This window comes from Strix uralensis, chromosome 36, assembly GCF_047716275.1.
Source record: "Strix uralensis isolate ZFMK-TIS-50842 chromosome 36, bStrUra1, whole genome shotgun sequence".
Taxonomy (NCBI): Eukaryota; Metazoa; Chordata; class Aves; order Strigiformes; family Strigidae; genus Strix; species Strix uralensis.
The window spans coordinates 894,811-919,086 of record NC_134007.1 but is presented as its reverse complement, the minus strand read 5'-3'; the positions used below and the strand labels follow the sequence as shown (position 1 = coordinate 919,086).

Genomic DNA, 24,276 nt, shown 5'->3' with positions numbered 1-24,276 from the left:
AGCCAGGGATAAAGAGCCCACATTCCTGCATTGTTAGCCAGGGATAAAGAGCCCACGTTCCTGCGCTGGTAGCCAGGGATAAAGAGCCCACCTTCCTGCGCTGGTAGCCAGTGATAAAGAGCCCACCTTCCTGCACTGGTAGCCAGGGATAAAGAGCCCACGTTCCTGTGATGGTAGCCAGGGATAAAGAGCCCACGGTCCTGCACTGGTAGCCAGGGATAAAGAGCCCACGTTCCTGTGCTGGTAGCCAGGGATAAAGAGCCCACCTTCCTGCGCTGGTAGCCAGGGATAAAGAGCCCACGTTCCTGTGCTGTTAGCCAGGGATAAAGAGCCCACGTTCCTGCACTGGTAGCCAGGGATAAAGAGCCCACGTTCCTGTGATGGTAGCCAGGGATAAAGAGCCCACCTTCCTGCGCTGGTAGCCAGGGATAAAGAGCCCACGTTCCTGCGCTGGTAGCCAGGGATAAAAAGCCCACGTTCCTGTGCTGGTAGCCAGGGATAAAGTGCCCAACTTCCTGCGTTGTTAGCCAGGGATAAAGAGCCCACGTTCCTGCGTTGTTAGCCAGGGATAAAGAGCCCACCTTCCTGTGCTGGTAGCCAGGGATAAAGTGCCCACCTTCCTGCGTTGTTAGCCAGGGATAAAGAGCCCAACTTCCTGCGTTGCTAGCCAGGGATAAAGAGCCCATCTTCCTGCGTTGTTAGCCAGGGATAAAGAGCCCACGTTCCTGCATTGTTAGCCAGGGATAAAGAGCCCACGTTCCTGCGCTGGTAGCCAGGGATAAAGAGCCCACCTTCCTGCACTGGTAGCCAGGGATAAAGAGCCCACCTTCCTGCGCTGTTAGCCAGGGATAAAGAGCCCACGTTCCAGCGCTGGTAGCCAGGGATAAAGAGCCCACGTTCCTGCACTGGTAGCCAGGGATAAAGAGCCCACATTCCTGCGCTGGTAGCCAGGGATAAAGAGCCAACGATCCTGCACTGGTAGCCAGGGATAAAGAGCCCACCTTCCTGCGCTGGTAGCCAGGGATAAAGAGCCCACATTCCTGTGATGGTAGCCAGGGATAAAGAGCCCACGTTCCTGCACTGGTAGCCAGGGATAAAGAGCCCACGATCCTGTGATGGTAGCCAGGGATAAAGAGCCCACCTTCCTGCGCTGGTAGCCAGGGATAAAGAGCCCACGATCCTGCACTGGTAGCCAGGGATAAAGAGCCCACCTTCCTGCACTGGTAGCCAGGGATAAAGAGCCCACGTTCCTGTGCTGGTAGCCAGGGATAAAGAGTCCACGTTCCTGCGCTGGTAGCCAGGGATAAAGAGCCCACCTTCCTGTGCTGTTAGCCAGGGATAAAGAGCCCACGTTCCTGCGCTGGTAGCCAGGGATAAAGAGCCCACCTTCCTGCACTGGTAGCCAGGGATAAAGAGCCCACGTTCCTGCGCTGGTAGCCAGGGATAAAGAGCCCACCTTCCTGCGCTGTTAGCCAGGGATAAAGAGCCCACGTTCCTGCGCTGGTAGCCAGGGATAAAGAGCCCACCTTCCTGCGCTGGTAGCCAGGGATAAAGAGCCCACGTTCCTTCATTGTTAGCCAGGGATAAAGAGCCCACGTTCCTGTGCTGGTAGCCAGGGATAAAGAGCCCACCTTCCTGCGTTGTTAGCCAGGGATAAAGAGCCCACCTTCCTGTGATCGTAGCCAGGGATAAAGAGCCCACGTTCCTGCGCTGGTAGCTAGGGATAAAGAGCCCACCTTCCTGTGATGGTAGCCAGGGATAAAGAGCCCACGTTCCTGTGCTGGTAGCCGGGGATAAAGTGCCCACCTTCCTGCGTTGTTAGCCAGGGATAAAGAGCCCACGTTCCTGTGCTGGTAGCCAGGGATAAAGAGCCCACCTTCCTGCGTTGTTAGCCAGGGATAAAGAGCCCACCTTCCTGCGCTGGTAGCCAGGGATAAAGAGCCCACGTTCCTGCACTGGTAGCCAGGGATAAAGAGCCCACCTTCCTGCGCTGTTAGCCAGGGATAAAGAGCCCACGTTCCTGTGCTGGTAGCCAGGGATAAAGAGCCCACGTTCCTGTGCTGGTAGCCAGGGATAAAGAGCCCACCTTCCTGTACTGGTAGCCAGGGATAAAGAGCCCACGTTCCTGCGCTGGTAGCCAGGGATAAAGAGCCCACGTTCCTGTGCTGTTAGCCAGGGATAAAGAGCCCACGTTCCTGCACTGGTAGCCAGGGATAAAGAGCCCACGTTCCTGTGATGGTAGCCAGGGATAAAGAGCCCACCTTCCTGCGCTGGTAGCCAGGGATAAAGAGCCCACGTTCCTCTGCTGTTAGCCAGGGATAAAGAGCCTACGTTCCTGCACTGGTAGCCAGGGATAAAGAGCCCACGTTCCTGTGCTAGTAGCCAGGGATAAAGAGCCCACGTTCCTGCGCTGGTAGCCAGGGATCCACACTCTCCCCACTGATTCACGGAAACAGACTCTGCAACTCGAACAGAGTTATTCTGAGGATACTTGAGAGTGTTTTTTGAGGGACAGAACTGAGGAGACAGATTGGGTTGGCTACTCTGTGAGTAATGCATTTTCCTAGAAAACAAGTTTCTCTTGGCTTTTTATGTAAAATTCTTTCTAAGTTGTGACTGTTGCATTCCACCTACATCGTTTCCACAGTTTTATGTGTAGCAGTGATTAAAACCTCTTATGTTTCAGAACGTGTAGAATCTGGGAAGAGTTTGTTTCAAGGTAATGCCTTCCTCTGCTCGGTGTGTTCTAGTAACCTTAAACCAGTTCTGGGTAGTGCCTGGGTTAAAGAAATGCCCAATAACCAATTAAATATTGGTAGTTGGGGCTCTTTTTTTTGGTGTGCATGTGTATTTTCCAGGTAGCATATTGAAAAAGTGGAATCTGTGTTCTTAGACTCCATGGGGTGGGGGGGTGTTTTGGGTTTGTTTGCTGAGGTTTATAAATTGCTGGTATGTTCTAAAGGAATAAATACTCTGTAATATAAATGAGGTTATACCTGAGTACTTTTAGTCTGTTAGAGGGTGTCACTGATTTTATGCAGATGTGCTTTATAAATATAAATACACAGGCTGTGTTTTTTCACATGTTACAGTCTGTGCATCTTGGATTTTAATCTTGTCTGCAGAGTTAATGGTGGGGTGATGTGGTTTAGAGAACACTTCTGGGAGAGCATGTGTTTGATAAACTTCTAAAACCCAACAGTCTAATGCTTATTCCTGGCTAAAAGAAGTTGTCTACGGACTTTGCTGTGGTTGTTTTTACCCCTTTTCAGCTGCTGCCCCTGTGTGCCACAGGGGGTATTTGCTTGTAAATGCCTGTCCCTTTTCAGCAGAAGGTGACAATCTTGTCCTATCTGTCCCCCCTTACCAACTCGTCTATTCAAAGCGGGCTAACGAGCTTTCTGCTCAGTGCACAAGTCCTGTGAGTTGTTTAGGTTAATCTTTTCAATTTAAGTCTTTGCTGTGTCAGTTTTTGGCTCGATAAGTCTGTTCAAGTGTCTGATCGTGTCGCTCTGTGGGGTCAGAAATATTGACCCAAGGGAAGAAGAAAGAACATGTTGTGAGGAGAGAGGAGGAGGAGATGGTTTCTTTCAGTAGCCCCAAGGTTGATCCTGAACCTTATACAGATCAGATCCTTCTCGCTTACTTCAACTGTATTTTCATAGGGTAGTTCTGCGGCAATTAAACGGGTCTAACCCAGGCTGAGGTGATTTTCTCTTTTTGCTCAGAGTCTGTGCTGAATTGGTGCTGAGCTGGATCCGTTTCCTGACTGCTGGAATATGTGCAGGCTCCTGAAGGCTGCTGGGGGTGCAGGGGAGAAGCAGAGCCCCAGCCACAGCTGTGGAGAGGTGGGATGACAGACAGCAGGCTGGATTTAGACTGGTTTACAGTGTACCCAGAAACTTGTATCCTTTTCCAGTGTATCAACTGATTTAAGAAATCTTATGATCCCTGTCTGCAGTTTCTCTGCTTTTCTTCTCCTCCTGCAGTTCTGTGCACTGTGGTGTGTACAGCTGGGTGTGCGTGTCTGCCTGTCCCAGCTGTACACGGGCACCCGTCACTGCGTAGGTGAAGCAAGTTCTAGTGACGGACTGAGAGTCTCTGTATTGGGGAGACAGCTTGGAGGTTTTCTGATGGGGAGAAGACGACTATTGGCTTTGTAGGCTCAGCTCTCACCCAGAGAGGGACGCACATTAATCTTACCCCAGGCAGATGTTTTCATGATGCCTGTGTCACAGGCTGAGCTCTCTATCCCAGGGGTATGGGGAAGATGATATGCTCATGGTACTGGTTTGTTATTGCTTAGAATTAATTCTAATATGAATATAGAATTATAGGAGATATTTAGTAGGAATTATATGCTTACATTTATTCTGCATTTGCAGCAACCAAGGCTACTACGAACTCCCCTGTACTGAGGCCGAAGGAATTGGTCAGAATCACCTCGTAGGAACATTTAGAACTTTAGATAACAGACTTCAGATTCAAGATAATCTGGATATCGTGTTTACTTACAAGGTATTTTATGACCTAAAGGAATGCACAGAAATGTCAGAATCCAGAATTAATGGGAACTGGGGGAAGTCGACTGAAGCAACTTGTAAGTTCCTGCCAAGAAACAGTGAAACGAGGCAAAAGGTAATTCCGGCAGGGGGAGATCGCGGCCACCGACTCATTGACCACCAACCCAACTTACACCCCAGACCCATTTCTAGATGTTTCTGGGTCCTACTGCGCCGAATCGGAAATACGAGGAGAATATGTTAATGATTTCCAGGAAATAGTATGTTTATGCATGAATATTTAATGGCTACGTATGAGTAAGCTCCAGGTAAGATGTAGGATTGTGGTGCTTGGTGTGCGTTGTTACTGAGCGCACTCGCCCGCGCACCCGGCCGCCAATAAAGAAGTGTCTGCTTATCCGCATCAAACTGCTGTCGGTAAGTTCTTCATTCCGAGTTTTCAGTAACAATTCTGCTTCCCCCCCCATCTCCCAGCTCACGAGGCTGGGTGTCCAGGGAACAGCCAGTTCCACCGCTAAAGACTGAGGTGACGTAGGTGTTGAGCTCCTCAGCCTTTTCCTCATCCTTAGTTACCATGTTTCCCTCTGCATCCAGTAGGGGAGGGAGATTTTCCCTAATCCTCCTTTTGCTGTTAATGAATTTATAGAAACATTTTTTTATTATCCTTAACAGCTGTAGCCAGGTTGAGCTCCAGCTGCGTTTTGGCTCTCCTAATGCTCTCCCTGCATAACTTCACCACATCTTTATAGTCTTCATGAGAGGCCTGGCCCCTCTTCCAAAGGCGATAGATTCTCCTTTTGTTCTTGAGATGCAGCCAAAGGTCCCTGTTTAGCCAGGCCGGTCTCCTTGTGTTTCACAACATCACGTCCTGAAAAAAATACCTTTTAATATCTGTAGCTGAGCCTGGATCATATTTTGGAAGCCTGAGACAGCTCGTTGGTTTTCCCCCCCCTTTATTATCATCCATTACCTGTAAAGCTGCTGCTTCTCATTACAGTTACACCAATCACAGAAAAACAGAAACTTAGGCATGTGGAAATAAAACTCACCGTGCTGTTCATTTCTGAAGAGGGTGAGCTTGCTCTCTCTTCCGCAGGCTGTTCAGCTCTTCTGTATTTCCATCCTTTGGTTTATGAGCAGCCGACTGCCTCCAGCAGTACCTTCTGAAGGGGATCTCAGTCGTTTCTCCACAAATCTGCCTTCTCGGTACGGACTGAAGCTGTTGGCAAGGTCAACCACAGAGAAGGAACCAGCAATCATTACAAAGAACTGTTCTCTACAAATATTTTAAGGGGAACACTGCTTTGCTTGAAACGCTTACGCTGAGAGGCGATGGCACAGAGCCTGTTCTGCAGAAAGCAGATCCTGCTCACCCAGATAGAACTGGCCACTGGGCCACCACGCCCCTGCTCAGCCCCCAGTGACCAGCTACAGCCGAGTCCACGGCTCCTCACAGAACCCAGAGGGACCCTTGCTCCACCCTTTCCTTTCTTCCCTCATTCCAGGACATTTCCAAACTGTAAAATCCACAAGAGAAACTATCGCTTGGTCCACTGCTGCCACAACCCAGCCTGCCCCACCCTGTGTCCAGAGGCGAGCCCGGGTTTTGTAGGGCCAGGTCACAGCTTTGTTATCCCTGCACAGCACAGGGATGCACACTGGGTTTGGTTTCTGTTTGCCCTTCCCAGCTCAGCTCTGCACCCGCACCCCCCAAACCCAGCCTGCAGCCAGCAGACCGAACCCCAGCCCCCATTACTGCTGTTGAACAGTAACACACCAGGAAAGGGGAGGAAAAGTTACATGTGGAGGTATTAGGGCAGATTTAGAGATGGGGAAAGAGAGAAACATAATAGCATAATGAATGTAACACAGAAAATCTTATCTTCTTCTGCCTTCTGCGAGAGAACAGACATTTTCTCTAAGGCTTTTCAAAAAAATCCCTATCACACAAAAATACATAAAGGCACACTAAGAAATCGATGGGACATCAACCTGCTCATACATTGATGTCACATCCACAGTACTATCTGTAATGACATCAGCTGTGAATCCTGCTACAGAAAATACCTATTTAAAAAAATGCACAGAAATATTTTTCATCCTCATCTGGTTTTAAACACTATTTTAGCAAAACCAAACGTCCAAGCCAGTCTGTTTGTAACAGATAAAACTACTTATAACCATGTCTTACCGAATGCCATGTAAGCTTTTCCTCTATTTGTTTCATTTCACATGGCAGGATTTTATATCTTTTCTCAATGGTCCTTCTGTACACTTGGCCAGTTTCTGATTTTAAATACATTCTTCATCACACAAGTCAATAAAATTGCATTCTGAACAGCACTATAAAACCGTAACAATTAATCAACTTTTACGTGTTAGCTCTATTACGTGTTAGCTCTGGTGTTTCTGTGAACGTGAATCCCATTTACAAAAATCCCTCTGTCACAGTTCCAACTCCGGTGAGCTGCCTTCCAAAACCACCGAGGGCACATCCAACTGCCAACGGGGGAGTTCCAAACGCCCGGTGTGTTCCCACCATCCCTGCGCGCTGCTCCCTGGCCGCTCTGCAGCACCCTCTGGTAACTCCTGTGCAAAAGGGCGGAGATAAGGGGCTTAGTGAGCAAGCATATAGTCATGCAATTTGCTATAAATATGTCATTACGCTTATCTGTTGGTTGTAAGAAAGAAGTGAGGTACCTCCTAATAAGGGAATAATTCGAAAAGCTGGTTAAAAAGCTGGTTAAAACTAGCTTTGCAGTTTGGGCCACAGCCTGAGGCCTACTGAGACTGTGCAGAAAACACAGGTAAAAAGTTCAGAAGCGAGGAAGAAGAGGGGCTTCATCCCCAAGACCCCATCTGCGACCACCAGACAGCACTGCGCAGACTCAAACAGGAGGAGTTACAGGAGGAGCGAATGGAAATGATTTCCTGGAATTTATTATAATAGAACCTGCCTTTTCTTGGGAAAGTTATGAATATGTAACACTTTACTGTATAAAGCTTCGGGAAGTTTTGCCCTGCGGTGCACATGTTTGGAGGAATGATCCCCCATGCACCCCCGTGCTGAATAAACACACCTACTCTGAAACCTTCAGGCTTTGGAGTTTTGATTCCGCGAGTCGAGGATGAGCTCACCCACAGAGGAGTCAACGCTGCAAGGAAGCCAACGCTGTGCTCAGGACCGCGAACAGACACCGTGACCAAGGTTGTGAGGGAAAGAGGTCCCTTCTGGTGAAAGCTAGGTTAGTGGATTGATTTGACTTTATATTGCCATTTATGGACAAGATATCCAACCAAGCCTTGCAGTGACAAACAATTAAAAAAGCAAGATTGGTTCTGATTGCGTATAATCTGCATGTCTGGATAAATGTCCAAGCACAAAGATGGGTAAGAATTCGTATGAGTTTACACCCTTTCACCTTTTAACACAAACACCAGAAATGAAGTCTTGTTAACTCACACGTTCTGGCCCACCAGATACAGCCTTGGAATTATTCAAGAAAGCACCAGCGTGTAGGTTGGTTTGAGAAAATAAACTGTCAGAGATAAATGCCTTCTGACACGTGTCCTTCACTCAGGGGCCTGGTGCCTTTGTCCATCTGCATCTCTACAGACTGGGGTTTCCAGGCAAAGCCTCCCCACTTGTTAATATTTCCAAATTTCTCTTCATAAGCTAAGGGTCCAGTGGGAAATTTAGATGGTAATTAACTCTCTCCGTTTCACAGAGGACATAATGAGAACTTGCACAATGTTATTTCAGATGTAAGCAGAAACAGGACGTCTCACACTCTGCCACAGAAACAGCTACTCCCAGCTACTCCAGACCATCAGTTGAACAGAGCAAGAGAGTCAGGAAATGTCAAAACCCAGATCAATTCAAGATAAACTGTGTTATCTTTCATAACCAGACTAAAAGAAGGTGCATTTCTCTGGCAATGTTTCCATCTCAAACAATGCAACTATTTGGCTCAAGTCCAAACTAGGCATGTCCCTGAGTCCCAGCTCCAGCCCTCAACAAGAGCCGAGCAGCAGTGCTCGCTCTCTGAATTCATTTTCCACCACAGGAAGGCAAAGCTATGAACAGCACTGGGGGGTGGCAGCAAACTGTAAAACGGGAGCTCAAAAAATCAGAGACTTTCTGTTTAATTCCTGTAATTTTGGGAGGAGGACACAACGCATAACGTCTGAACTTCCTAGCTAGCACTCGCAACTCTACAAAAACACTTTATGGCCAAACAATTCTTACAGAAGAACTTGAGGCAACCCCCCCCCACCCAACCCAACAATGACAAGACCACAAAACATACCTTTAGAAGGGTTTGTTCCATAGCCCTGTTGTGTTTTACAGGACCGGGGTTCAGAACATGGAACAATCTTAGGCTCCATTACAGAATTGTCTCTCTCGTGTGCCTGGACGGTGCTTTCACTTCTGCCCCCACCCACCCCCTGTGCTTTTGAAGCCAGTGTCCCTGGTTCTTCTCTGCGCTGTAACGCAAAGGTTTCTGAACGTGCATTTCCCGAGTTAATTCCTCCTATGTGTCTGGCATCGCTCACGTGTAGTTCACTGGCTTGCAGCAACACTTCTGTTTGATTAGCAGCTGGGGTTTTGAATGGGGTATTAGACTCAGCGCTACAGGAGCTTGCACGGCTCACGGGAGATGCACCAGCAGCATGGCCAGCACTGCCCACAATCTCCATTTCCTCACGGGAGCAGCAGCAGGATTAAAGATCTGAGAGGTAGAGCCCTTGTGGCCAAACCCCTCTGTGAGCAGCACCCCAGTCCCGCCGCTGGGCAGAGCATCGACACCCGGAACAGAATCCTCCGTCAGGGCGACAAAGCCGGAGGGGCCTGGGCAGCCGTGAGGTCCCCCGAGAGCAGCGGGGGCTGCAAGGAGCTTCCCACGCCCTCTGTCTCTGGGCCGAGCGCGGAGGAGAGGCCTCAGCCATCACAGGTTCGCTTTCTGCGTGCGATTTAACCTCCAGCAAGCGCCTGGATTGCTGCACAGAGGGAACGGATTGACTCTCCCGAACTGGTCTGGAAAAGCCGCAGTGTGATGAGAAAGATTTTGGGAGCAGTTTCCGTGTGGATTGTTTGACAGAGTACGGGCTCTGCGCCTCTGCAAGGCCTGGATCGTCACCCTCACTCTTCCCAGAGTTATGCAATTGATAAAGACATTCTGATCAGCTGAGGGCTCCTTCCCTCCTCAAACTCCTCTGTCAAAGACCTTGTTATCTCCTTGCTACGTGAGCTGCCAAGCCAACGGAATGCCTTCCTCTGCTTTTAGTGTGTTCCTCCAAGCTCAGCTTTTGAACAGTGCCACGAGAGGACCGGGCACCATTGGAGATGTTGACACTCTGACCAGCCGAGTTAGGCTTCTGCTCACTCCCTCTCTGTTACGGAAGCTGATGAAGGAGTGTGGAAAATACCCCGGCGCTTGCCTGTGCTCCCTGAGCTGGAGCTAGTGCTGGATGGGAAGGGGGTGTGGGCACCAGTGGCATCAGCAGAAGAGGGTGAGGAAGGGAGAGGGAGTCGTGTCTCCGGCTCAAGACTTCTCCTGAATATTGGCAACCGAGATACCAGAGTCGATCGTCTGGATCCTGAGTCCCCCATCAGGGCACAAAGTGTCCGTGGCTCTTCGCAGCCAATAAACTAATCTGGGATGGAAAGAAAAGAAGAGAAAAAATAAATATATATATAAATGGTTCAGCCTCAAAGTCCACTTGAACAGACTTTAAGTCAGCCTAAATACACGAGATGCCAACATCAGTTTTATGTACAGCGGCAAGTTGTTCACTGAAGAGTTTTACTGAAGATTTTTAGAATTTCAAAGGGATGTTCAATAGGCAGCGCTGAAAACCCAGATGTGTCTGAAAACATTCTACAGATGAGAGATACAGTATTATATATATTATACAGTGAGATGACCCTGGGTAACAGTATAAAATCCACGTGCCAAAAGATACACAAATATCACCCAAATGTCCCTGGTTTTGTAAGTTCTTGGGACAAGTCTTATAAACTGTAAGCTCTCTTAGAGACTTGATTTTTCCTGATCTGAGCAGAACAAAACATTATTTTGTGCTCCTAAATACTCAGATTTTTTGCAAGAAAAAAGAGGATTTAATTTTTCCAATCTTCACTGAACTTTCAGACGGATTTTTAACCCCTTTCTGTGTTCCTGCTGAAGGCTGTATGTCTCATCCTGCAGCAGGGAACATGCCGGCACTGCAGTCCAGCTAAAATACACACCAAGAATTCTTCCTAAGGAACTCTAAGTTCTAGGAATTCACTGTCAAATATGGGATCATGTTTCTAGATTTGAGCTTTAATGTTTCATTTGAACACTTCTCTGAAATCCTCTTGCAGCTGACTTGCTTGTAATTAGCTATTTTTGCAGCTTTTTGAAAGTAGCAAAAAGTGTTTCATACCCAGACACTGGGCATTTTTTATAAATATTTAAGCCATAAAAACTTACTTTGATCAGCACAGCAGATGTACTAGAAGAGAATTAATCTTTATGAAATATATTCCAGTTCTATCTCCTTTTTGTTCTCATAATAATAAACTATCGCTGTGAGGGACAGGACCACAGAGGGAGCAATAAAACCACGGGATACATAATCACAGGAACAGGAGAGGCTGCAGGTACAACGCCAGAGCGCAGCTTCGTGAGCTGCAAGTGTCCAGCACACAGGGACAAAAATCAGGTCATTTATCTAAACGATGTTTGTACGTCAAGTGCAAAACCAAACTCATTCATCTGATGAGCAATTTAGTGTGTGATGTGGCTACAACAAATATCTATGAACAATCCATGGATTTATAGAGTGTGTATATACAGACATACATAAAAATAAAATGGGAACAGAATATTTGAGGAGTAATAAAACTATATAGATGTTTAATTACTGTGAAAAAAGGGTCGCAAGTAAGTTCAGAGACTATTTCTGACTAGACATGGGACTGTACTTTCTACACGGGTAACTTTTTTGGTAAGAAGCTGGTACAGCTCCACTCTGAACACGCACAGCCATGCAGCCACGACATTCCCGAGCCCCAGGAATCAAGAAGCGATTTTGTAGTTTCAGAGGAGAGAAACAAGCAGAGCCCTGGGAACTCACCCAGGGGTCACTGCCCCCGCTGCCTCCTCTGCCCACAGTTCAGTCTGCCCAAACAGGCCTTGGGAAGCTCCTGCAGCCTCCTCCACCCTCCCCTACAACCCCTCGTGGTCCTTCCAGCACTCCCAGAGCTGGTGTGTCGGGTTGTCACCTGCAGGCGAGCCGACAGGGACGGACACGCACCCCCCGCAGGGTTGCACACAGACGGGGAGGGCTTTTCCTGGCGTGTTAAGGAGACATCGTGACTGCTGAAAAACAGACTTTAGAATGCAGTTTTACAGCTGCAGTAGATGAGCAAAATATGTTGAAAATACATTAAATCACTACAGGCATTTTCTGCTCAGACAAAACATTTGCTCCCATTACTCCCCTTCCTACCCACTCCTCAGCTGTCAGCTCACCGGAGAACAAACCAGCGGGTTTATAATTACAAGATTCTCCGAGTTGAGGGCAGAAGGAAGCAGAAACCTGAGCAAAAAGCACATATTGTAACTTCCACTGGAAATACAAAGGCTGTGTCTGAATAGTAACAGAGATTATTCCCAATAACTGACCTGTGCACATGCACGGCCTTAGCCTTCCAGGTGTAACAAGCTTTAATAGCAGACATTGCCCCTAACTGCAGATAACAAATGGCATTTATTCAGCCATTCCTCCTTCCTCGCCTCTCGGAGGAAGGGCACAAATCAACTGCCAACACTCCTCCTGCTGTCCAAGCAGCAGAAATCCTCACCCATAAAGTAGGAGCCAGTTCCAGGTCTGCAATAGCTCTCGAAGGACATTTCTGACCACACACATCCATGTACACATCCATGTGTGAATGTTTATGTGCAGCTACACTTTGAATAATTTGACTACTGTCATATTCTATTAATATTTTGAATATTTGCACAAACTGTTTATTTTATACATATATATGCACATTTTGCAGTGTGAAAGTGCCAAAGTTCACCACTTCAAGTGTCAATTCCGCTGGCAACACAGGAAAAAATAATATATATTTCAAGATAGAAATGCCCTCAGAAATTAATGGAATAAGATCTTTCACTAATTTTTTTGACACGTTGCAGAGGGGTTATGAACTGCCATTATGTCCTATTAGATGAGCAAAACAGAAGGTGTTTCCTTTCAGTCTTCACATCCAACATAATTATTTCTGCTTACCACTGTATAGCAGTGACCCTCACAGAGTGAAATTCAGCTACATATCCTCTATGAAACCACCGATTTTCTGTATCCAACATCCCCATCCCTGCTGGCATCATCTCAAAAGCTGCAACAGAGGAAGAAGAAAACACAGACACCTTTGCAATGGTTTATGCCATTCCAGACGACCCTGTCAAATTTAAATTGGACAACTCTGGTCCTACAGCCAATCTAGGACCTAAGAAAAAGCCCCTTGTATCTTCAAATGATGAGGTGGTTAGAATGCTAACAAGAAGTCAAGTGAATGTGGCAGGTGCATCCGCCCAGTGAAAACAGAGCTTCCTGGTTGTTGAAACGTGGCAGCTTTTGGCTGTCTTTGTTTTCAGGGTCTCGCAGTAGTTGAGACCTTTGACCAATGCGAGCCGCTATTGACTACAGGTCAGATTCGGTCTGGGTATAAACGGAGTCCCTTGGGGGAGCCATTTTGAGCTCGTCCCCTGGAGCTGCACGCTGTGGTCAGGACTCTCCCCTTGGGTCAGGACGCTGCCCAAGGAAACTCCTCGAGGTACTTTGGGTTGGGACACTGCCCTGAGCAGGTCCTCGAGGTTGAGAGCCCTCACTTTCTAGGTGAGTGATAGAGCGTTTTGGGTTGTCATTAAACCCTAGGTAGTGAAGCTTTGTTTACGTTTGGGGTTGTCGTTAAACCCCTAGGCTGTGAAGCTTTGTTTTACGTTTCGGGTTCCCGTTAAACCCACGAAGTGAAGTTTTCGTTTGGGGTTGTCGTTAAACCCCTGGGGTGTGAGGCTTTGTTTTACGTTTCGGGTTCCCGTTAAACCCCAGGAAGTGAAGTTTGCCTTTGGGGTTGTCGTTAAACCCCCGGGGAGTGGGGCTTTGTAAAGTATTTCGGGTTATTGTTAAACCCCAGAAAGTTATTCTGTTCTCCTCTTGTGGACATCCGGATCTGTAATCTACGGAGAGCTGACTGGTGGTTTTATGGAAAAAATAAATCTATTTTTTTAAATTGGTGGTGGGTTGCTTATTTGGAAGCCTCCGTAACAGTGAAGAAGAAGGATCAAGGAGAAGTGAGAGTCTAAGAAGGCTTTCAATTAGAGCAGGCTCCTTGTTCAGGACAAAATATCATTTGCATCATTATCAAATGACGCACATTTTTTTATCTGGCATTACCCAAGACAGAGTTTGATATACTGAAGGAAAGTAAGTAAACTGTTTTGAAAGCACTTAACTGCAGCCAGAGTGATGGTGGGTTATTCCAGGACCTGCTCTTCCTGCAGAGCTGGGCTACAGCTCAGTCCTGAGCTCCTGTGCTGGGATCAGGGCAAATGAGAAACAGGCAAAGTGCAAACAAAACATGTTCCCTCTTATTAGCAATTTAAAAAGTTGATTATATGGAAATAGTTTCCTTTCACTCTCGTCTGGACCAAGATGTTACAAAACGCAAATTAATCTCCGAAATAACTTAAAGTCATGTATTTAATTGCTGGAGAAAACAAAGAGGCCAAGTTTTTTTATACTTGGGCCTTATTCTTTCCACACAGGAGAGCTTTGGAGGAACCATCCAATTATACAATATCAGGCCTTTACCTTGCCTACAGCAGTTGTATGAATATAAAATACAGAACGTACAGGTAAGAATTCCACAACCAGCTCTACATTTTACATAGGACTGTATCGTGTCAAAACAAACAAAATGCTCAACTTGCAGACAGTAATGGCAGAAAGAACCCCGCAAGCGTTCAAACAGGTTAAATGGTCAAACTATTACACCAGTGTCTCCAGAGAAATCCACTCCACCAATGCACCAGCTGCAGAACAAACCCCAGTATTTGTTATTCCAGCTGCTGCCAAGCGGCTCCTCACACCCTGGGCCGGAGCAACACTCGCTGTCGGTTGGGAACTCCAGGAGATGGAGCCACAGAGCTGCTTGTTCAGTGACTGCGAGTCGGTGCCTTTGGCATTTCTCATCGCCTCTGAGGCAACATTTAGGACTTGAAATCCTTTGTGAATATTACCATTATCATAATCACACGTACATACCGAAAGCCAACACATACTTACTCAGAGAACTGTAACGCCCAGGCCAGCACAAACACCCCCTTTATAAATAACCAACCTGCGACCACCTCTCAACACTCTTTAAACAAAGCTTTCCTAAAAGACGTTCTCCTTAAAGATGTACGTCCTTGTAGGAGTCTGGGCCGCGCTGGGAGAAAGTTAGTGCAGACAGAAGAATGCAAGGACGAAGACAAGGCCAGCAAAATAAGGCTGGCAAAAACACACAAGATAGCAGGTAAGTGAGAAACACCTGTGGTCAGCAAAAGCACACAAATCTGAGCAAAACAGGGTATGAGATAAGGGAGTTTTGGCAAGTTTTGGGCTTTATGTGCTAATTGCAATTAACCAATGCAAATGCTTGTAGAGGCGCGTGAACAGCACGTGTGGATGACCTGTGGCGTATTAGAAGATAGATGAGGGCGTGTACGGAACTTAGTAGAATATAAATGTAACCAGGATTGGAATAAAAAAAAGATGGACGACCTGATCATCACATTGGTGTTGCGTCGTTTCTGTTCCCACATGGAGAAATAAGGACCCCGGGTAATGGTGACCCCGACACGTCCTAGAACATCAAACAACATCTTCCACACAGAGAACAAAACTGAATTATCTACGTTTGAACTGGGAGATGACATGACATGCAGCTGAGAAGCCTCAACTTTCTATCAGAGCAGAACGTCAATACTCATCTGCTCCCTGCCTCTCTCCTCCACAGCAGTATGACTGTTAGGCTGCACTCACAGTTTCAGGAAGATGACGCATTTTCTTTAATGCTTTGAATCAGGAACCACATAATAGATCAAAACACACAGGAGTAACGTGTGAATCTTTACTGTGAACACACTCCACCCCTCAAGTGAGCCCTACCCTGCTGCCCGAGGCAAGGACCACAGGACACACACAGTCTCTATACACCACCTGGCTCCAGACTTAGAAATTAAATTTACCCCAGGATACTACAAATACCCACAAAACACATGAAAATACATATTTTTAATTGTCGGTGAGTCAACAAGTCCTACTGCAGCTGAGGCACTTCTAAGGAGCAGCCCTTTAGCCAACAGATCACCTCGTGGCCTATGGCTCCACCCAAATCATTAACCTTCCCCCATTCACACTCCAGCGCTGTGTTGTCCTCAGCACTTCAGCATTGTCGCCTTCAATGCCGTTCCAATTTTATTCCAATATTATTTGTCTCTCTAGTACATTTGTGACTTATTTTGAGCTGCACAGCTCCCAGAGGTCACTACGTGTGAGCAAGCCTGTACAGAAAGAGAACACAAGAGCCAAAAGGGCCATTAAAATATTGTTTTACATTTAAAACAAAAGCAAACAAACACCTGCATATAAATTCTTAGGGCTTTGGTTGTTATCAAGGATAATGTAACTGGATCAATAGGGCCTTACTGAAAATAAACCCCAAGTGCCTGTCCAATAGAAGGCACCAGCTAAGAAAGGTGGGATTGTTGATACTGAAACAAGTTGGTTTTGCAAACAAAATGAGTGAAATTCCCTCTAATACACAACAGGGCCATTTGTTACCGAAAATCCGGAATAAAGAACTTATCAACACCAATTTGATGCAGATAAGCAGACACTTCTTTATTGACGGCCGGGCGCGCAGGGGAGTGTTCTCACCAACAACGCGCGCCAAGCACTAAAATCACACATCTTATATAGAACTTACTCATATACAATTCCCAAGGACACAGTTTCATACACAAACACAATTCCCAAGGACACAGTTTCATACACAAACACAATTCCCAAGGACACAGTTTCCTTGGCAGGTACTTGTAAACTCTTACGGTTGTTTCCCCCAGTTCCTATTAATCCTAGACTTTGACAACTACTTGTATTCTCCTGGTCCTATCTATATATATTATAAATCAACTTACAGATCAGTTTGGATTTGGTTACCTAGGTCCCAAACGTTTCTACTAAATGATTCTGACCAATCTCTTCGGCCTTGGTATGGGGCTGTATAGGGGATTTTAAAGCAGCAATCAGTTGCTAATTCAAACCACAACAGATAAAAATTTTACTAAATCTTTCTCATGATTTTATATTTCTATTAAATCAAACACAATTTCTTCTACTTATTGGTAAATCGATAACACATTTGCTTTTAGGAGTAGCACTCCCCCTTTCTCTCCTTGTGCACGTAACCCTGGCAGCAGGTACAGAGCTCAAGAATTCCTTTTGTGGCCCAGCGGCCACAGCTGTACTCTCTGTGTGAGATGTTATAAGCTCATCCCATGTCTGCACTGGCCTGGAGTTTAACTTTTCTCAACAGTTTTTATAAACAAAAGAATACCCAACATCGGGAGCTAGACCTTTAAACAATGATGTGTGTCTACACACGCACACACACACACAACTCCACACACTTTTTCCTTCTGTACTGAAAACCAGTTCAGCAAAACAGCTTTTATATATATGGGAAAAAAGATCACAGAATCCGAGCACTGCGGTATCCCAAGGCAAGACACGAGATTTCTTTCAGTCTCCTGCAGCCCAGGCCTATCTTTATTTTCAAACGCTCATGTGCTTTCAGGAGATAAGAGGCAACAGGCGGATAAATCTGCAATGAACAAATGTGGAGACACACACCCCTCCAAACTCCGTCTCCCATTCTGACTGGTCTCGTACCCGTTGCAGACAGCGATTTCATAAATCCGTAACTGCCACTCCCAGGGCTGGGATGAGACGAGGAGTGTAACAAACATTCAGAGAAGAAAACCGGCGATAAGTTATCTGTAGATCCTCTTCTGACTTTAAATGTGACAGAAGACGAACGTTAGCATGAGACAGGTCACACACGACTCATCCTTTCAGTCATTGTCACTGGGTGTGTAAATTTATCCCACTGGTACCAGGCAAACTGTGGGTTTACTAGAAGAGAACCAGGGAAACTCCTCTATAGAAACCTGGAGGCCTCAGCTCTCCCCTACCTACATTAAATCGCTCCCTACTCCAGAAGCCTCTGCATCACACCAAAGGTTATCACAGCACTTCTGTACAATGTACAAAACACCAGGACAGAGTGACCCGAACTTCCCGGCAGTCTTTACACACACCCAGCAGCCAGTTACTCCTCAGTAAGAGCTGGGATCCTGTCCTGGCAAAACGCTGACTGTGTGAAGGAGAGAAATAACGAGCTCTCACCTTGTCACCCGTCAGACACCAACAGGTCAGAGACAGGGCAACGACCACAGCCCAGTGAAGCAGCAGTCACATCCGTGTCACCGGGTTTTGGTGGGTGTGTTGGTTTTTCACAGAGGAGAACCCGTGTATCTCGCCTGTACCACTCACCCAGATTGTGGAGAAGTGCACAGTGCATTTCTACAACACTCACAGTTTAATCAGAAACAGTTGCAAGTATAAATAACAACCTGGAAATAGAAGTACCCAAGAGTACATGTTTGCTTTGTGATTCACCTGTCATGGCATCCACTCCCGATCACCTTTCCCAAACATGCCTCAGCAATGGATTATTCACTTTTAACAGGCAAATTGGACTCACGCAGGTCCCTGAGTGGAAATTATATCATAATGGGACAAAAAGACATTGACTGATGTTGAGACATCTCTGGTGGACACGGCGGTGGCAGTCTGGTGACTGGGGAGGACTCAACAGGATCCAATGGCATCCATCTCCCCTCACATCCTTCTCTCCTCTCACCCCCACTCATGATGCACATGGTTGGGTTTTTATGATGCTTAGAGACAGCAGAAAATCTCGTTCAATTAAGGCTTTAAGGAAAATAATTATATTTGGTCTTCACACTAAATAGTAGAATTTAGTCATCAATACGGGCTGTGTTCATTTATAGACAGCAACTTGACATTCAGCTGTGTTCAAGGATCTGCTTTTTTCTTTATGCAGGAAAAACAGGTGCAATGTGCCCACTAGAGCACTCGCTCATCTGCACACTGGAGAGCAGCAGATCTAGCATTTGCCTCAGCCCAGGACATTGAGGGATAGAGACTCCTTGCCTGTCATTTGTTCTGGAATTGGAGAGGAACAGATCACCGCTGAGGAATCCAGCTGGTGTTCTCACCAGGAGAATACAGGCAATAACACGGCCCTGGCTTCAGACCCACGGCGTGCTGTTCACTGCTTAAAATGTGTTGGCAGCATGAAGCAAAGCACCAATATTGGCTACAATTCCTACCGGCATTCAAAGCATCTCTATCAGGTCACCCCCCAAAAAACCCCAAACAACTTCCTTAAAATATCCTGCTGGCTCACGAGACACCGTAAGTGGCTCTAAAGCACGATCCAGTTGATTTGCACAGCCAGGGCAGATTCAAGCTCTGCTGTAGTGTGCTCCTTCTAGAAATCTCTCTCTCAGTGCACCCCAAACGCGTCCCTCTGCTCACTTCAGGCACCATCTCACAGCTGGCTCAGCACTGCATGGTCCCAGCAGAGCTGCGAGTACTTGTCCTGTGTTCTCCTGGGTCTGTTCCTCTTATCTGCCAGAATCACAACTTCACGTCATCAACAATTTATTTTTTATGCTAAAGCTTCCTGCACATTTTCCAGCTGCTTTTCAGTCTCAAGTGCTGCCTGTTTCTGATGTGTGTATGGCAACCACAGTGACAACAAGGGCTGGGGTCACTGATCACCTCTGTCACCGGCGGAATCTGTGACCTTAACGGCATTAACACGGACCAAACCCTCATCTGGTGTAAACTCATGGGCTCCACTGAAGCGACTCACGCTGATTTAAACCATTTGGCCTTTCATCCCTACAAGCCTCAGTCCCCCCATCTGTAATTCTTCTTTAACTCTGGCAAAAGCAGCACTTGGATGTGTAGGATCTAATCACTCCTAGTACAGAGACTCCCAGCTGAAGCGGATGGAAGCAGGATTTTGTTAGCACCTTTATGCTGACCAAGTACAAAATCCCTTAATGGGTTATAATGAAAATTGATAAACCCCTAACAAATTAATCATGCAGCTCTGAAGATCCACATACCCGTGCTCCATCCCTGCTTCTCCCCAACCGTCTGCTCAGAGCCGCTGCTGAACACAGAGCGCTGAGACAGAGGGACCGTGGCCGCCTCACATCCTCACAGTGAACAGGGCTGAGCAATGAAAGCTCTTCTGGGGGAGCCGGAGAAGTGAAATTGTTTTAAAAATAAAATAAATCAATGTGTCTAATAGTATTCATGGAAGCAAACAGCGAAAGCTGTGCCTAACATTGGGCAGACTAATTTACAGACTGGTCTTTGATGAATAATAAGGTAACGGTAGTACATCACTGCAGCAGCTGTTGACTAGTTACCACGAAATAAGAGATCATTAACAGCCACAGGAGCAAGGAGGCTCTTCTCCAAGTTTCCCTAAGCTCAACATTAGGGAACAACACTTCCCAACTCACGCCTTGGAAGAAGTCTGGTGGTGTAAAATGAATTTATAATCCTGTCTGACCGCTCCAGGCAGGTACTCACAGCTCACTAAACTCTAATGAAAGGGACCCACATGATTCCTGTTCCCCGCAGGTTTTACCCCACATCAGATGCGTGCCTCAAGGGGCTCAATATTAAATACATTCATAATCACCACCCCTAATACTGCCTAATTTTACTATTTTAACTGTAAACCAATGGCTTTAGTTCCTTTGTATGTTAATGCACTCCAATGGACACCACTTACGAGAAGAATACGTTTTTAGAAATCAATCATACTACGTTTAGAAATAAATCATTATACTTATCACATTCCACCTAAGACTTCCATGAATCTTAGCAAAGGCTCAGGCAATTCCCCCTTTGTTATATTGAAAATAGAATTATTTCTAGATTTAATCAGACTCATTTCTATCTTCCTACTAATAAAAACAAGGACAGAGAAGAAAACTCAAGACAAGTGAATATATTCGTACACTCAAATTCTGATCATGAGTTGTTAATCAAACATCAAAACCCGGCGGCTCACATTCCTGCAGCAACGACTACAGCACACTCCAGGGAAATCAAGTGCCACAGCACTGATGCCCAGAACCACACACGCAAAGTTTACACACAGATAGTACAGACCTGCATTTGGTTTTGAAAAATGAAGGTTGAGAAGGTCCAAGCATGAAACCGAAGCCCCCAAAGCGAGCACAGAAAGGGAAAGAAGAAACCAGCCTGCAAACTCAGAGCTGCCTCACAAGATTAAAAAAAGGATGTAAGTTCATAGGAGTCCTAGAAAAATAAACACCTAATTTCATTTGCTTTCCTCTGGATTTAGGAATCAACTCTTTGGGAATTCACAGCTTTGTAGTCACAAAACAACACAGACTTCTGTTAATGTCAGGACCCAAAACAAAGTTCAACACCGAGAAGTTTACAGAAAGATGGAACATTACAGTTTCCATTTACCTCAAGTACTAAATAAATACCCAGATACTTAACAATGATCTGCTCTGCGCCCAAGGGACCCATGAGAACCCGTCCCTCTCATTTAACGTGGGGATCATACTTGGGCAGTGTAGTTTTGTCATTTAAAAGCAGCTTGAGACACTAGATGGAACGCTGCAGGAAAGTATTGCTTGTGTTATTAGAGAATTATGACGCGTTATAGCAGGAATATTTTAACCTAATGGATATTTTAAGGTCATATGTAAAGTTTTGAAGCCTTAGATCTAAGGCAGAAATTCTCCCCTGTGAGGGGGGTGAGGCCCTGGCACAGGTTGCCCAGAGAAGCTGTGGCTGCCCCCTCCCTGGAAGGGTTCCAGGCCAGGTTGGACGGGGCTTTGGGCAACCTGGGCTAGTGGAAGGTGGCCCTGCCCGGGGCAGGGGGGTGGGACTGGATGGGCTTAAGGTCCCTTCCAGCCCAAACCAGTCTGTGATTCTGTGAATTCATATTGTTGAATGAGGGAGGGTAAGGCTGGTAAGGCTGGCCAGGAATGCTTACTTGAGTCACTCCCCCATTTAGCAGCGGACTGTACAGGAACACAATACGTAACAGGAAGCATTTCCAGGGCAAAAACTGCAAGAGAAGCTGGCAACGATTCCCTGATGCTCTGTTTTGGCCTACATGAACTATTTTGTCTCTTTATTTAAGGCAGGCAGAAATACCTGAGAGAAATAAAAACCCACAGAAGCTCCTGTTCTGATCACCTCTCTTTAAATTGCTGGGAAAAGCCAAATGGAAAGTGTAACTCATTAAGCTATAGTTACTAATTTGGTGAGTAAAAGGTCAAATCAACCGCTACTTCTATGTGCAACCTCCCTACGAGGAAAGGAGGAAACATTTATTGTGCCGAGAAGCGTCTGAGCGTAACAGGCCAGGTGCAGTGATGGCACCACGGTGCCCACAGCTACAACGCCCCCAAGAGAGGACGGCCCCAGCCGTGCCACAAGAGGTAATGTCAGACACCAGCTGAAACGACGTCGGCCTGACAGGATTCAGCACCAAGGGTTGTACGGAACTTCATCTGTAAACACAGCCCACAACTCACAATCAGAACTGCCCCAGGCAGGACAGGACACACAATAACAGAGTGCCCAACTCACCCCTGTACACAAGGGAGGCTGAGTTACACCCAGTTGTACCCTGCTTGCCCAGCTACCCATCATTTCAGGTTAATGTGTGAGCACATCACCTGCACTTCACAACGGGGAGCAGCTTTGTTCCGTGCCCATGCTTTACAAGTTCAGGCACACTGAACTCCATCTGAAACCCAGATTAATTACCCAATAGTTTGGATTTTTCTGTTACATAGACAATAAAATGCATCAACAACTTCTGACCCCAAACCAGCGCTTGCTAGTGTAACAGTGGCTGCCAGAATATTCAGGATTGAGTCAAAGACCTCAGGAACCAACAGCATGGATTTCTTTAGAGCCAGTCCTCTGGCTGCAGGTTGGTCTGGTGAGCCACGCAGAAATTCGGTTCTGCCACAGACGGAATCTAAAACACACGCTGACGGCTGCACTCCCCAGAGGTAACTCCCTCACTCTGCCTCACAGAGATTCTAAAAATAAAAAGACAGTAGCCAAAAAGCTCTCCAATTGCTTGTACTAAATATTCTAAACATGACTCCAAGCAATATCAGTGTTTGGCTATATAGGGAAGGAAATGTAAAAGAGACAGTAAATGAATCAAAGTGCCAAGGTTTTGTCTAGACTAGAGATGAGCGTCACATTCAGCAGCGAGCCCTCGGGAAAGCTTGTACTGGTGCCAGAGCCAAAGAACAGACTCTACAGGCACAGTCTGCCTCATCAAAGAAATTCCACTGTCAGTCATCGAGTGCTGAAAATAAGACTCACCATCTCTTTAGAACCAGGATCTGAGCACAGCAAAGAGCAACGGGAGGAAAATGCAGACCAAAAGGATAAAAAACCCAGTTTCAAACTGGAAGCATGGAAAGCAGAAAGAAGTGAAGCTAAAGGTGGTGAGGGGTGTCGAGAAGAAGAGATAAGGGCCAGAACATACCCTTATCACCTGGACATTAATAATTTTTGCTTTTTTTCTTCTAGTTTTATTTCAGCCACCTTCTCTATCACAGATCAGCAGAATAAAATGAGCGACTCAGAACGCAGGGGAAAAATAATCTGGAATTTGAATCCATTAAGTTTGAGAAGTGAGATGTGACAGCCAAACTGGTTTCATAAATTAAGAATCTTCCCAGCCTCATGGATCATCACTGACAGCTCAAAATGAACATTTTAAAATAACTGAGATATTTTAGCTTGAAGTACTGGAAAAATTGACAGAGATCTATTCTTGCATTGTTCTTGCTGGGATGCAACATGAAAGGACAAGAAATTTTGTCCCACCACAATACGGCGATGGCTTGTCTGCTGAGTAAGGGACAAGAGAAGTGGGATCCTGCGACACCTTGGGTTGGCTCTGGTTTATCAGTCAGCTTTAAATAGCACACACCATACTACCACAGCCATCAGGACAAGGCAAACAGAAACAGCAAGAAAACTGTACAGCAGCTGTAAGTGGCTGCAGGGTGTGATAGATAGTAAACTATTTATTCATCAAATTCAGTTAAAACAATGGAGAAGTAAATCACCACCTGAGCTATGTAAAGCTAATATTGCCACATTGTATAACACTAACCGACTAACAGCAAGCGCTTAACTAACAGAATAGATCAAGGCTGTGTAGGGGGTAGGTAGAAGATATAGTGGTGCGTCCTTATCAGAGCTTTAACAGAGACAGGTAGAGACAAGAGGCAAGCAGAGACGTGTCAGAGAACTACAGAGGCTGCGCAGAACCTTGGGGTGAAAAGTTTAATGGCGAGGAAGAGGAGATACTTCATCTCTACGACCACTACTCAGGACTCTGCGACCACCCCCCAGAACTGTTGAAGTTTACTGCGCAGACACAAGTAGGAGGAAACCTCATTAAAATATGAAGCGGGGGTAGACAGGGATAGATTATGAATATATATGAGAG

General features: G+C 46.2%; 2 pseudogenes; one reads left to right on the top strand and one right to left on the bottom strand.

Moving 5' to 3' along the window:
• Positions 1-24,276, top strand: part of LOC141937025 (scavenger receptor cysteine-rich type 1 protein M130-like) — a 275,156-nt pseudogene that overhangs the window by 154,025 nt on the left and 96,855 nt on the right.
• LOC141937012 (serine-rich coiled-coil domain-containing protein 1 pseudogene) lies at positions 3,933-10,137 on the bottom strand (annotated as a pseudogene).